Below are 14,763 nucleotides of genomic sequence, written 5' to 3' on the forward strand. Positions count from 1 at the left end.
TCAGCATTAAAAGCTTTTAAATAGTAGCTTGGTGGGAACAGAAGTATTTAAGGTGTTCAATCCATGTATAACTTCCCTCTTTTAACTACAAATCCATGACTACATGAAAACTACCAAAATATGACCAAAGATACTGGTGGGGTAGTCAAAAAGATTTTTTTTCCCCTAGGAAACAAGCAAATGCCCTTCCAATGGATATCAATGTATTGTGCACCTTTCAGGGATGTCCTTTGATCCTGGAAGTTTTCCATGACTCCTAGTTTTGGTTTTGGGTCCCCTAGTACTCTGGGCTCAGCCCATTCAGAGCGCTGCCATGTAAGCCTCTGAGGGGCAGAGCTTCTGCCCTTTTCTCTCTAACCTCAGATGCAAGTATATTGTTCTGGACATGCTCCATGCCATGTTCTACATATTTTTTTCTGTAAAGGGCCAGACAATAAATATTTTAGACTTTTGTGGGCTACACAATCTCTGTGGCAACTACTCAACTCTACTATTGGGATGCAAAAACAGTCACAGACAATACATAATCAATGGATGTGGCTGTTTCCAATAAAGCTTTATTTATAAACACTGAAATTTGCATTTCAAATAATTTTCATGTGTCACAGAGCAGTATTCTTCTTTTGATTTTTTTCGACCATTTTAAAATGTAAAAACTGTTCTTAGTTCACCGGCCATACAAAAACAGTCAGTGGGCCATAGTTTGCAGACCCTAGCTTTAGGCAATCAATACATGTTGGTTGACTGGTTGACTAGCTAGGTAACTAACTGTGAGAAATACACTTTGTTTAGGCTGAACACATGATGTGACTATGCCTATGATAAATGAAAACCCCAGTCAATTCCCAATATAGAAATATTTATAAAGAACAGAAAAAGTACTTCTGAGGTAGTAATTAATAGGTAAAGCCAAAATGAAGGAAGGTTACATAATTATTATCAAACTAAAGTTTCTGGATAAATTCAAAGTGCATGTAGACTCACACAGCATAAAACTCTCGCAATCTGTCCTCATCAACAGACAGAGACTGTGGTGGCCTTTTAGCTGCTTCTGTGATAGCTGCTCCCTGTCCCGTTTGATCTGCTTTGGGGCTCACGGAGCATCTCCTCCCACACCTGGCTCTCACTCTGTGCTCCCCACCTGGACTCACATTAATTATTTAATTATTTGAGCAAACCGGCTTCTGTGCTTTCAAAACTGCCATCGTGTGACTTTTTGAGCACATCTGATGTCTTTCACAAATAATTGTTGTGCTCTGGCATTTTTCATGTTACTATTTTAGGATTTAAAGAAAATTTTAGCTTGTGATGAGAAAGTATCTTGCAGGACCAAGAGTCCATCCAGGTGGCTCTAGGATGGTAATTGCGGGGCTGCGCTGGTGCCAAAGGTGAGGATGAGGACTGGGCAATGGTGGAAGTGGGCACACTTTGTCCTTGCTTCCCTCCTGAAATCTCTAACTTCAGAAGAACAATTTATCCCTCCACCCCATTAATCCCTGCTGAGAAAATTAAGCAGTAAGATTTCACATTAATGTATTGCATCATGTTCTAACAGAGGTTTCTTAAAATGGCCACTCTTGATGGCACAATACCTATCTCCTCTTCTGACATTGCTGAGATACCTGAACTTCTAAGGGACAGGGAATCAGGTCCCTGGTCCTGTCCATGTTAGCCAGACCAGGTCACCCATGTACTCATGTGGGATCACTTGTCCTCTCAAACATGAATCATTCAGAAGCAAAAGAATGCATGAAGACTCGCTGGGTTTACTAATTAGAAGTAACATACCTTATTTTTAAGTTGTTATTTCAATTTTATGAACTAGTGCATGATGCTGTTTAAAAATAATAGGATTTAAACTCCCCTCTGGCCTGAAAATATTTGTCTCAAAAGGAAATGGTGCATGGCATTATATTACAGGGAGACTTAACACACGTGCCCATAGCAGTTGTCATCAACAATAAATGTGATCAAATATTTATTTGCTCCAGTACTTCTACCTGTTCTTTGTCACCTCCTCTAGTCTGAGAGCCTCACAGGAGTTAGGGCTGTGTCTGTGTCCACACAACAGTGTAAAGCCGCGCCCAGTATACAGCAGGTGCTCAATTAAAATGCATTGAACAAATAAATTGTTAAAATGACAAACTCCAACTGACAAATGATCATAGTTGCTTACTTATAGCAGGAAATATAAACACACTTCCTATCCTATATTATATCACAGTGCTAGGAAAACACTCAGTGTCTCAGCCTACTCCAAGGTCATCTCTTCTCAAGCATGTGTGTGTCAGCTTCTGCTCACTCACTCGCTCGTGGCTTTGACCTCCTGCTCTACCCATCTCATACGCCACCTTCCTTACCAGAGTCCGTATGACCTCACTGGCTTTCTTCTCTCATCTCTGTCTTCAAGTGCTTCCATAGCACATCTAGGCCCAAATAATATCTCCAACTCCCTGAGGTGACACTTCCATGATATACAACAGTAGTGAGGATGTTACTACTTGCCCTAATGCTATTTCTTTTAGAGTAAGTAAAGAGGATGACGTTTATACATACATGTATATCTCACTCCTTTTAACACTGAAATAATGCTGTCACTTCATGGTACGGGCCAGTTGGATATTCATCTGCTTCTGAGCATTGGTCACCAAGCCTAAGTCTCCCGTAATATGTCAGGATATCAGGAATACTGGGCAGTGGTGACCAGACTCCTCAGGAGTTTTTGAGTACGTATGTTAAGAAAGCAATCACAGGCTGGGCGCGGTGGCTCACACCTGTAATCCTAGCACTCTGGAAGGCCAAGGTGGGAGGGTCACTTGAGCTCAGGAGTTCAAGACCAGCCTGAGCAAGAGCGAGACCCTGTCTCTACAAAATAATAGAAAAATTAGCCAGGCATGGTAGTGAGCACTGGTAGTCCCAGCCACTTGAGAGGCTGAGGCAGGAGGATCACTTGGCCCCGGGAGTTTGAGGTTGCTGTGAGCTATGATCACCCCACTGCACTCTAGCTGAAGCGATAGTCTGTCTCAAAAAAAAGGGGGAAAGCAGTCACAGAGGTATAAGGATATGAATACTGGATAGATTGTAAAGGAAAAACACTATCATTTCCCAATCAATTCACTAAGTTATACAAAGACAAATTAATTAGGGTGTTGTGGTCAACTGTTAGAAACCCCAGTTTAAGTGCTTTGTGCAAAAAGAATGCTTATTATAAAGATAGTAGGCTGTCTTGTGAAATCCAAGACCAAGAATGTGGCTGGGCCTCAGAGAAAACATGCAACCAAAGACTTACAAATAGTAGGTCTGTCTTGCTCTGGCTCATCTCTTCTCTGCGCCTGTGTTCAATTCTTCTCTCTTTCTTTGCTTTTCTCAGTTTCTTAGACCATATGGCCTACTTTTATGACAGTGGACTGGTCCAACCACTTGTGATTCCACATCCGAATCTCTGGAAGGGTGTTTTTTAGTTCAAGTGCTTCTCCCTGGACCAGTCCACTACTGAGCTGTAGTCATGTGGAAGAGAGTGAGTGAGTGAGTGAAGGAAAAGTTATGGAAAAGGTGCACCTCACAGACAATGTCATGAAGAATGGAGGCTAAATACGTCTCACAAACTCCTGATTTTAAGATATGAGAGAACTTCTCTGTGAATTGAGAAGACCAGGAAACAGAAAAGGTCTCAAGGGACAGATCAGCAATTCTCTCTGACCCATGTCAAAATGAAGGGAGTTCTGACTGTTGGTTTACTATAAGATAGCAAGAATTGTTAGTGGGTGAATCATTAGACTTTCAGTTGCTATTTCATCTACTATTCTGCTCTCACTAAAAATCAGAAATGATCACAAAATGGATATTAGTTGGGACTAAATAAATTAGGCAAATCTGGGCAGCTTCTCAAGGAATGTTGTATCATAAGCTCAAACTGGACAATGAACAGATTCCATTTATTGGTTCTGCACTTATGTTCCATGTTCAGGCACTGTGCTAATGACTATAGATACCAAATTAACTAATATGAGGCCTCTCCACTAATGAATCTCAGGTCCAAGTAAATATCTATGAAACTACATTAACTGCTATAAAAGAATTACATACACAGAGTTATGGGTTCACGGAGGAGGACAATGTTAATTCAGCTGGAACATCAAGAAAGACTTCCTAGAGGAAGTGGCATTTCATCTGAGCCTTAGCAAATAAGTAGGAGTTCATCAAGAGTCATTTTCTATGTAAATTTCCATAGAATTTGCACCATTCTATGCAAATGGTGCAGCACAAACAATATTTGGCAGTATCATGTTTTCTAATTTATTCACTCCAGGGACCAAAAACCTAACAAGGAATAATTAGATCTAGGCCATATAAGGCCAGGTATCAATCCACAAGAGTTGTGGCACTTTATGAAGACAATGGCATAGTAGATGAAAAGATTAAAGCCACTCCATGGAACCAGAAAAATATATACAATTCTCCAAATTACAGTTTTATCCAGCAATCTCCCTGTGCTGGTCTGAGTGTTGGGCGTGAACACTAAAAGACTTGATCCTGTTCCAGCCTGGCCATTTCTGCACCTTCTCATTCAACCACTGTGGATCCTCCTCTATGAGCCTCCAACTATTCTTGCCCCTCCCTAATAGGCACTGGTCTCATGTATCGTTTGTTGTTATTTATAGGAAATTATTATACGTTGTAATGGTCACATTTCACTAAATACCATGTCTGCCATGCCCTATTTAAGGAGGTCAGGTTTCTTCTAATACATTCTGTAAATTATTTGGCCTGAATGACAGTGTCCTTTTTGGACAACCTATGGTCCCTCAGCTTGGAGTCTGTGTATCGTACCTACTTGCTCAGGCTGCCATTTTGTGCCCCACCTTAGAAGGAAGACTATTTTTTCCCTAACCTGTATTTTGTCCTTCTGTGCTCTGTATGGCACAGACTGAACTGAAAACAAAATTCCCATTAGGGCAGAAATAGGACTGCCGCTATATTTTTGGTTAAACGGTACATTGCAGCTATATATTTTGCCATTTCACTCTGCTAGTCATGCGTCCTATTCAAAGGTAAGGGAAAGTGATGCATATACACGTTTTATGGGAAAGTGAATGATTATAATAATTTTCTCTGAGTTTGTGTGCATGGTAGAGGAAAGGGACTGTTTCAGGAGGGATAAGAGAGGGAAAGAGTATAAATGGTGATTTTCAACTATAGAAAAAGGGGGTGGTGATATGAGTCTTCAGACCACTTTTAATATTCTTAAAATACAACCAAAGTTGACTAGAGCTAAAATTAGGCAAGAAAAAAAGTATAGAGGTAGTATTGTGTGTGTGTGTGAGTCCACAAGGAAAATAAGCTTTCAAAAATTCAAAGACTTCTGAAATAAATTCTATTTTGTAAGGGAAAATGTTCATTTCTCATTAGATTATCAATAGGACAGGAGGAATAAGTTTTACTTTTTAATTAACACTGTAAAGGAATTCAGTGAAAAAGAAACAACTAACTGGAAAGCATTACACTGAGATTTGAAAGAGTTTGAAAGAGTATGAAAAGATTTGGGCTGAATTCTGTTTTGTTTTGTTTTGTTTTGTTGTGTTTTTTATAGTCATCCCTTTTCTATAATCACTGCCATGAATCTGCATGCTTCCAGCAGTGAAATGCTGTATATTTTCAAAGCTCTAAAAATTCCTCGAAATAGCTCCAGTGGTTCAAAATATGCAGGATGATCAAAATATCCACCTATAAATACTGTGGGTCTATCATGTGATAAATAAACATTATCAAATATTTGTACATTCACATATGTATATTGAGAGAGAGGAGAGAGAAGAGGAAGCAGAGAGAATATTTCTGTTAATGCTTGCAACTAGTTGGCAAATATATATCCTACAATATGACTACATTGCATGGGACTTATGGGAATATATCTTTCTGTATTGTATACATACACATAAACATAGAAATTGGAATGTTCATATGTACACATGCATACATATTTTAAATAACATTTTAAATGCAGTTTGAAAATACATATGCATATACATACTCACACACTTTCTGAAATGCCATCATTCAACATAATTCATGATGTGTATTGAAATGTATCAAAGCAGAAACACATTCCAAAAAGAAATACTCACTGGTGCAATTAAATCATAAAGGAGTTTAATTTGTTCGCTTAGTAGCTAAATGTTTATTTCAACATTTTGGCCAGCAGTTTCTTTAATGAGAATGTACCTGGAATGAATTAAATTCAGTTATTATTTAAGCTCATGAGTTAAAGCATTTCTTCAGGGAGTGCACTTATGCTTTGATGCATTTCAGTGAACATTGTTCTTGAAAATGCCTGTTTCAACTACTTTGAACTAGAAACCTGAAAAATATTCATGATAATCTGGTTTATGAAACTGATTGTAGTATCTGTGGACATGCAACATGGGCAACTTACTTTTTTATGTAACAGCTTTATTGAGATATAACTCACACATCGTACAATTTACTTGTTTAAAGTATGTAATTCAATATTTTTCAGTATATTCACAGAGCTATGCAACCAGCATTACAATCAATTTTTAAGCATTTTCATCACCCTAGAAAGAAACTGTGTACCCACTAGAAGCCATTTCCTCCTACCCCCACCCATCCTCAGCCCTAGGTAACCTCTAATTTACTTTCTGTCTCTATGAATTAGCCTATTCTGGACACTTCATATAAATGGAACCATACAATATATAATCTCTAGTGACTGGCTTCTGTCTCTTGGGATAATATTATAAAGGTTTATCTATATGGTAGTATACAACAGTATTTCATTTGTTTTTATTGCTAAATAATATTCTACTGTATGAGTATAGCAAATTTTATTTATTCATTCATCAGTTGATGGACATTTGTGTTATTTCCACCTTTTGGCTACTGTCAACATTGCTGCTATGAACATTTGTGCAATAGTTTTTGTGTGGACATATGTTTTTATTTCTCTTGAGCATACATGTAGGAGAGTTATATACACAATTACTGGATCATATGAAAACTCCATGTTTATTCTTTTGGGAAACTACTAGACTGTTTTCCAAAATGGCTGCCCCATTTCACATTTCCACCAGCAGTGTACAAGGACTGTGTGGTCACCATTCTTAATTCATCAAATCAATGTGTTTCCCAAATGCTGGACTACATGCTCTCCTGTGTCCTTCTAGGATTTTTGTAAGCCTAGCCACAACAGACAAGATAGGAGCCCTCTGATTTCCTACTCTTGCCTGCATGGCCAAAGCATGCTGCAGACCCAGAAGCACCAGGCCACCTTCAATCACACCATTAAAGTTGTCTCAAGGAACTGTATACACTGAGTTTTATCAAATGTAAAATCAGGGACATTGGTCCAGAGTGAAGTAGGCCACTTCCACAGTCATTTGTAGAACTAATTGTTTCCATTGGAATCCTATTGGGCACATCTAACTCCATTAGCAAGTTAGGCATGGGAGGAGGCACAGATACAATTTTAGACAAACTTAATATATTTTAAAAATGCAAACCTTAAAACTATATAAACAGGAACCTAGAAGTTGAGAAATGTATCAATTTGGTGAGAGAAAAATAATCCTATATATAGATTGTTCAATATCTCTTAAATATATACTCTCCAATGTTCTCAGAAGAGACTTCAGTCTTTCACTGCTAGATTAATTTTAGAGGCACTATTGATTATTCTTTCCAAAAATTATTATATGGCACATGCTTAAAAAGGTTGAATGAATTCTAATTTACTGGATTATGTGAATGTTCCAATTTGTTTTGCTACATCCAAAACAACCTTGAAGACTGCATAAGAGAAACACTAATGAAGGTCAATGAAGAATATAATTAACTGAACTATTCACTTTTTCGTGTTTTTAGTATACTACAGACCCACGATCTCATTGAATAACTAGTGCATACATCAACCCTTACCATAGTAGAATAACATTATGTTATAGTGGGATTTAGGTCTAGATTAAAGATCTAGAACAATAATAATAATGATGATAACAACAATAACATCCCTAAACGTATAGTATGTGCCAGGAAACATGCAAATGATTTTACATATATGATGTAACTTAATCTTCACAACAACCCTCTGAAGTCGATGTCATTAATATTCGCAATTTACAAATGAGAAAACTGAGACTTAGGAAAGCAAGATTACCTGTCTTTACTATGCAGAGAGTAATGCTGGGCCTAGGCCAGATCTCAGGTTTGTCTGATTCCAGTGTAACCTCCAAGCCAAGCTGCATCCATCCAAAAGTGCTTTAACCACTAAAAAGATGAGGCAATACCGAAATATAATTTCCACGGCAGTGATGCTCAGCATATTAACCGCAGTTGAAAAGCCCATTATTTCAGTAGGTCCCTGGGAACAAAACACTGTAGATTAGAGAAATGGTATAGGCCAGGTGTGGTGACTCATGCCTGTAATCCCAGCACTTTGAGAGGCCAAGACAGGAGGATCACTTGAGACCAGCAGTTCAAGACTAGCCTGGCAACATAGCAAGATACTGTCTCTACAAAATATGTTTTAAAAAAACAATTAGCTGGGCATGGTGGCACGCAGTGTAGGCTGAGGTGAGAGGATGGCCTGAGCCCAGGCGTTGTAGGTTGCAGTGAGCTATGAACACACCACTGAACTCCAGCTTTGGCGACAGATTGATGCCGTGTCTAGAAAGAAAAAGAGAAAGAAAGAAAAGAAAAGAAAGGACAGGAAAGGAAAGGAAAAGAGATATCACTCACACCAAAATAGTTAAAAATATTAAATATTTTTCAAATATATGAAATACATATAGAATCTGTTAGGTTTGATAAAATACAAAGTCAATACTACTAAATTACACTAGTCTATCTACTACTATGTAATATTTCAATAAACAGATAATGAAAGCACAACTTTCAATATGTTAGGATTTAGAAAATTATACTATATTGGAAAGGGAGCTTCATACTTGAAAATGCTAACACCTATAGAGCTAAGGCATTTTCATAACCTTAATGAATATAATGTACTTCTAACCATAAGCAAAGTAGCTATTTATGCTTGTTAATAGAAAATTGTTATAACACCTATAAAAAACACCATGTGCTTGAAAATCACCTACTTAGTTATTTCCATTTTGTAAATTTGGACTCTAAAGTACTGTGAGACTATTTTTCTTGGTTTTAAGAGAATATGGAATTATAATCTTAACTGAGAACTGCATCTTGGATATTCACTCAGAGTCCAGCTCCTGAATACTAAGAATTTAATCAATATTTGTAAATAAGTGTTCAGTTTGTGACCCGTATTCTGTGCCACCCTCCAGAGATCTTTTTGTTTATTTTGTTAAAACCCAAACATCATTCTAGTTTGCTAAATTCAGAGCAGCAGCACCTTAGAATTGCCCTTAATTAAAATTCAATAAAACCCCTCAATTTAAAAAGTTATCACGGTCAAAACTGTGGGTGAGCTGTGGAATGCAGGGGTAAAGGCAGTTAAAGCACATTTAACCACCTGTGAGGTGTCATAATCATGCTGAAATGCACAGCCCAGAGCATTTTCACTGCTATTATATTTTAAAATTAAACATACGCAAAATATTAAGGGGACATTTAGATATGACCATAAACAAGTTATCAAATAATTGACAGCAAATAAGAAATCACTTTTTTTTTTTTTGAGACAGAGCTTGACTCCATTGCCTGGGCTAGAGTGCTGAGGCATCAGCCTAGCTCACAGCAACCTCAAACTCCTGGGCTCAAGCGATCCTCCTGCCTCAGCCTCCCGAGTAGCTGGGACTACAGACATGCGCCACCATGCCCGGCTAATTTTTTCTTTTTTTTTATTAGAGATGGGGTCTCACTCTTGCTCAGGCTGATCGCAAACTCCTGAGCTCAAGTGATCCTCCTGCCTCAGCCTCCCAGAGTTCTAGGACTACAGATGTAAGCCACAACACCCGGCCAGAAATCACTTATTATCCTAATGTTACCCAACATTCCAAAACAAATTCAAAATTATTTCTTAGGAAATTTTTGAATTTATCAATTATATACCTATAGGAATGCTACCCACCTGTCATCTCAATAGCATATTCTCAATATTAGAAGTAAAAAGATCTAAAGAGATCATTGGATCCAAAAGGGATTTATATCTGAATCATTCAAAGGTTTGTTGTATAGAATATAGGATTTGGTTGAAGATAAATCCTTAGGCAATTCCACAGTTTCCTTTGAGAATCACAGTCAACATAATCATAACATAAATTTAATTTACTGATATTCACTCATCCAGTATAACTTTGTGCTGGATATACCTATGTTCTAAAACATTATTTACATTGATTAACGAGTCTTTATTGAGTATTTACAGTGTAGTGCCATGAAGTGAATGGTGTTTTGAAAGACACTGGCCCAGAATCCAAAGTTATGTCTCTGTACCTAGCTGGATCTGAGTATTCACGACCTAATTTATTTGTAATTTAGTTTTCTCATGTACGAAATAAACCGATTTTACTCACCCAATACAGTTATTTGAAAAATTAAATTAAACAACAAATGTATGTGAAAATATTTTTTAAACTGTTCAATACATCACAAAATTGGCTAAATCAATTGTTTGTCCTCTATTTACATGAAACATATTATTGCCTAATTTTTTAAAACACTTTTCAAACATCAACTTTGGCAACCGTAAATTCAAATATATTTTAAATAGGACAAATAGTTACTATTTACAAAAATTATTGAAGAAATTTTTAGTCTCAATTCATATAAGTAGAGAAGCCTCAGTTCATGTTAGTAGGGAAGAATGGCTTTCTGTCAACTAATTCAAGCCAAAATTCATCTGTCCACAAATACATTTTGAGTACCTACTAGATACCAATATCTTGTATAATCATATGATATGGATATTTTCTTTACTTTTTCAATTTTCTTTTATCTACATGGTATCAAAATGACCAGTTGTTTCTCTTATTACACACAACTAGGAATAACAAATTAATTTTATCTCTAGCAATTGATGACATAATTTTATATGAGAATCCACAATCCTAGATTACTAAACAGAATTATGAAATCTTAACACTTTTCAGTTTCTTATTTTCTATGAAAAATTAAACTTTCTTGTAGAATTATTCATATGCAGCTGATCTGATTTAATGTTGGGAACAATTAAAACATGGAACTTCTAAGTGACAGATACGGCCTTCTGAGATGGAGATATAGATGACCAAAAACTATGGGTATATGACAGTGTTTACAAAGGAAGAATAAGCAACTAGAATCATCTGGAAAATTGCTATGAGTGCATTTAAGATACACAAGTGTTAAACTCGTAAGCATATTTATTAACCCACTCAATAGATATTTGAGGGTTTTCTGAGTCGAGTGATGTGCTAGAAGCTGTAGGAATATAAAGGTAAATCTTAGCCAGACCATGCACTTAAGGATCATGCATTGAATAACGGAGCTAAGAAAGACACATCAAATATAGATGCTGATAAAAATACTTCGATGTAGCCGTATATAAGAATTATACTATAAGATAGAGAGTGGTGTGCCGCAAAATACGTAAAAATATAAAAACTTCAGGACTGCTTACTTAAGTGGAAAGATTGGGAAGACTTCATGGAATATACTGTCTTGGGTCTTGGAACAGCATGGCCCCACAGCATGTGTTGCAGTGGGGAAGGCAGGCTTGGTAGGCCCAAGAGCAGTAAAAGCAAAGGCAGGACAGTGGGACACTATGAGTTGAATTTGGACAATAGTGGGCCCATTTGGCCAGAGTAAGGGAACCTAAAAGTAAGCATTAGGAGATAATGCTTGCAAATAAAGTAAAGCCAAATCACAGGAGGGCATTGAGAGAGTATCCAGTTAAGGACATTTGGGTTACATGGCAGATTTTTTGAAACTTTTAAGAAGAGGTATGACATTGTATATTGTAGGAGAGCTTTCATGGGTATATGAACTTGGCAAATGTCCGTAAAATGAATTAAAATGAGAACAGGCTAAAGAAGGGAAGAACAAGGAATTCCATAGCAGAAAGAGTCTGTGGAAATGGCAAGTAGGAAGTTAATGAGGCCTGCACTTAGCTACAAGAATGACAGAGATAAAGAATGCTGTAAAGATATTTCAGAGAAACGATTGGCAAGGCGTAGTAACCAGTTGGATTTAAAGTTAGAAATTCTATTTTTTTCCCTTGGCAAGTATTACCTGGCATTTATCCTGTAGATTTCCATGTCTGTTAGAGCTATTGGGGTAGCAGGGTAAGGAAGAAAGGAGGAGGAATGGTGATTTGTCTATTCTTTTCCACCTTTTTGAGGCACATTTGATAGGGTGAACAATCCCAGAGTACCACGTGCTCACCTTCCACCTAACTTTTCATCCATCTACTGACTGCCCATTGTATTCTCCCCACCCCACCCCCTCTCAATTAGAAAACATCTCTGCCAATGAGCTGGTGTTCTAGAATACCCAGGAAATGAATAGGGATGGAATGCCCACAAACTGAGGTTCAAACACAGCAGTTTGCAATAGCACCAATAAGCAGTTAAATGACACATTTTTAAATGTTCATTGTAGCAAGACATGTTCATGTCCTAGGGTGAATAATAAATTGAGAACAATAAAAGGCTAAACAAATAAAAGTCATCAAATCAATAAGAGGAAAAGAAAAAGTAATATGAGACCCCAGAAGAGTCAATGAATTTGGACAAGTTCCAAATTTACTTCATTACATCAGTGCCCAGAATGCGTACAAGCTACCATGTTTTCTCTACCTGACACTTTAAAACATTTGCTTCCTTCTTTCTCTTGACACTCAGTCTAATTCCTTTATGCATTCTAATTTTCCATCACTTATTTCCTGCTCTGCGTTTATTGATTCCTTAGATTGGGATTGAACTATCATTTCCACATTCATGCTTGTTTCCCTGCCCTTATTATAATCCCTTTCTCATTCCAGATGGGCCTAGGGACACCTGAGCACAAACAGCATCAGAGGTTTTAACCAGTGATGTCAGCGATCAAAGGTGCCAAACGCATGGTCAGTGTCTCCTTAAGTCTAACAGCCTTGATGTCTGCCACTCTCCTGTGTTCTTTCAAGTCTTTGTGTTGGAGCATTTTCTTTATGTTTTTCTTGGGAAATATTTCAAGTTCATGATATTTAAAGATATCCGTGGGTTCAGAGAAGCCTAGTACTAAAAGATATACTGGCTCTCTAGCATGATAGGGAAAATTAGTCCTTCAAATTGAAAAATAAAAAACATATCTAAAAAATAGGGGAAAGTGTGGTGGGGGAGAAAAGGGTCAGATGAGCTTGGTAGACAGGAGGAAATGGTGCTCTATCAAATCTTCCCTAGCAGTTCGTCTTGTTTGGATCATGCAACTTGAGCAAAACTTGGGGGTCAGATTTTGTTCTCTTCTCTCCCACTTTTAGAATCGGTTTGCCCAACATTATGACACACATGTTCCCAGTTACCATAATAGACTACATATGTAACGTTAACTACATCATTTCAGAGCTCCATTTGCAGATTCTACATTTTATTCGACTCGAACTGCCCCCACCCCAAAGGAGACAGGCTGTTAATCCCTGTCCTCTGTGGGAAGCTTATGCTATGGCTGGCAAAATGTGAGAAAAAAAGGCTTTGTATTCCAGTTGCCATGTTAGCTGTGATACACACACATATACATCTCATCTCCAGTGTTGCTCTTCATTAATTCATTTTGGAATTTGTAATCCAGAATTTCAGCATCGTCTTAGGGAAGCTCAGAGCAGATTTTTCTAGATGTGCAATGTACTCATTTTGCACAGTAGAGTTTGCAGCTATAGTGAATAAGGGCATCTAAATTCATACTCGTTAGGCTGAATCTTAAACTTTTGATAAGCCTTGCATGAAAACACATGCTCAGAACTTATTACGGAGACTCTGAGCCTCAGAGCACTGAGAGGAACAATTTATAGAGATTGGCTCTTTCCCTCTATCTATGTGATATGAAATCCAAGTGTAACAAAAAAAGGAGAAAGTTCTAAATCACATGAATGAATACAGGAAGGGACTCAGTCATAGAAAACACAATATTTTCATTTAGTATCAATACTTTCTAGCAATGTTCAAATTGGGTATATCTTTCTTGATGACAGTGAAGAGTTAGTGAAAACGACTGCTTGTTTCTGTGTAAAAATTGTGGTTAAAGAGACACATATCAGGAAAAGAGAATATAAAAGCCAAACGATTACCAAAGGGGTTGACAATTACATTAGAATATCAGCGCTTTGTATTTTGACACTTTAGAATGAAATCTAATTCACAAAATAAGGTTTGTTTAACTAGCTCTGTTTGAACTTTGTTCCAGGAAAGATTGCTTTGTTTATGACTTTTTAAAAATTTATATAAAGATGAGAGGAATGTTAAGAAAAATTATTCAAAATAGATTTGTTCTTCTCTGACTACAGGAAAACTTTACATATATTAATGCTTTATATATTAATGCTTTCATATGACAATAATTTTTTCAGCTATAAAAAATGCAGTTTTCTGAGGAAAAGCTTTTTTGTGAGACAGTATCTATGTATTTCTTCTGTAAAAATGAATAAAAGAGTCATCAATTATTTCCATCCTTCTCTAACCGTTCCCTAAAAGTTCACCTTTAGAAATTCTTTCAGTAGACAAAAATGACAGTTTTCTTTTCAGGTAAGACCTTTATAATTTCTAAGTTAAAAATACTTTATTACTATTCAATTGCAACTTGATATGTTAAGTAGAG

Source organism: Lemur catta, chromosome 8 (assembly GCF_020740605.2).
Source record: "Lemur catta isolate mLemCat1 chromosome 8, mLemCat1.pri, whole genome shotgun sequence".
In the NCBI taxonomy this organism is placed as follows: Eukaryota; Metazoa; Chordata; class Mammalia; order Primates; family Lemuridae; genus Lemur; species Lemur catta.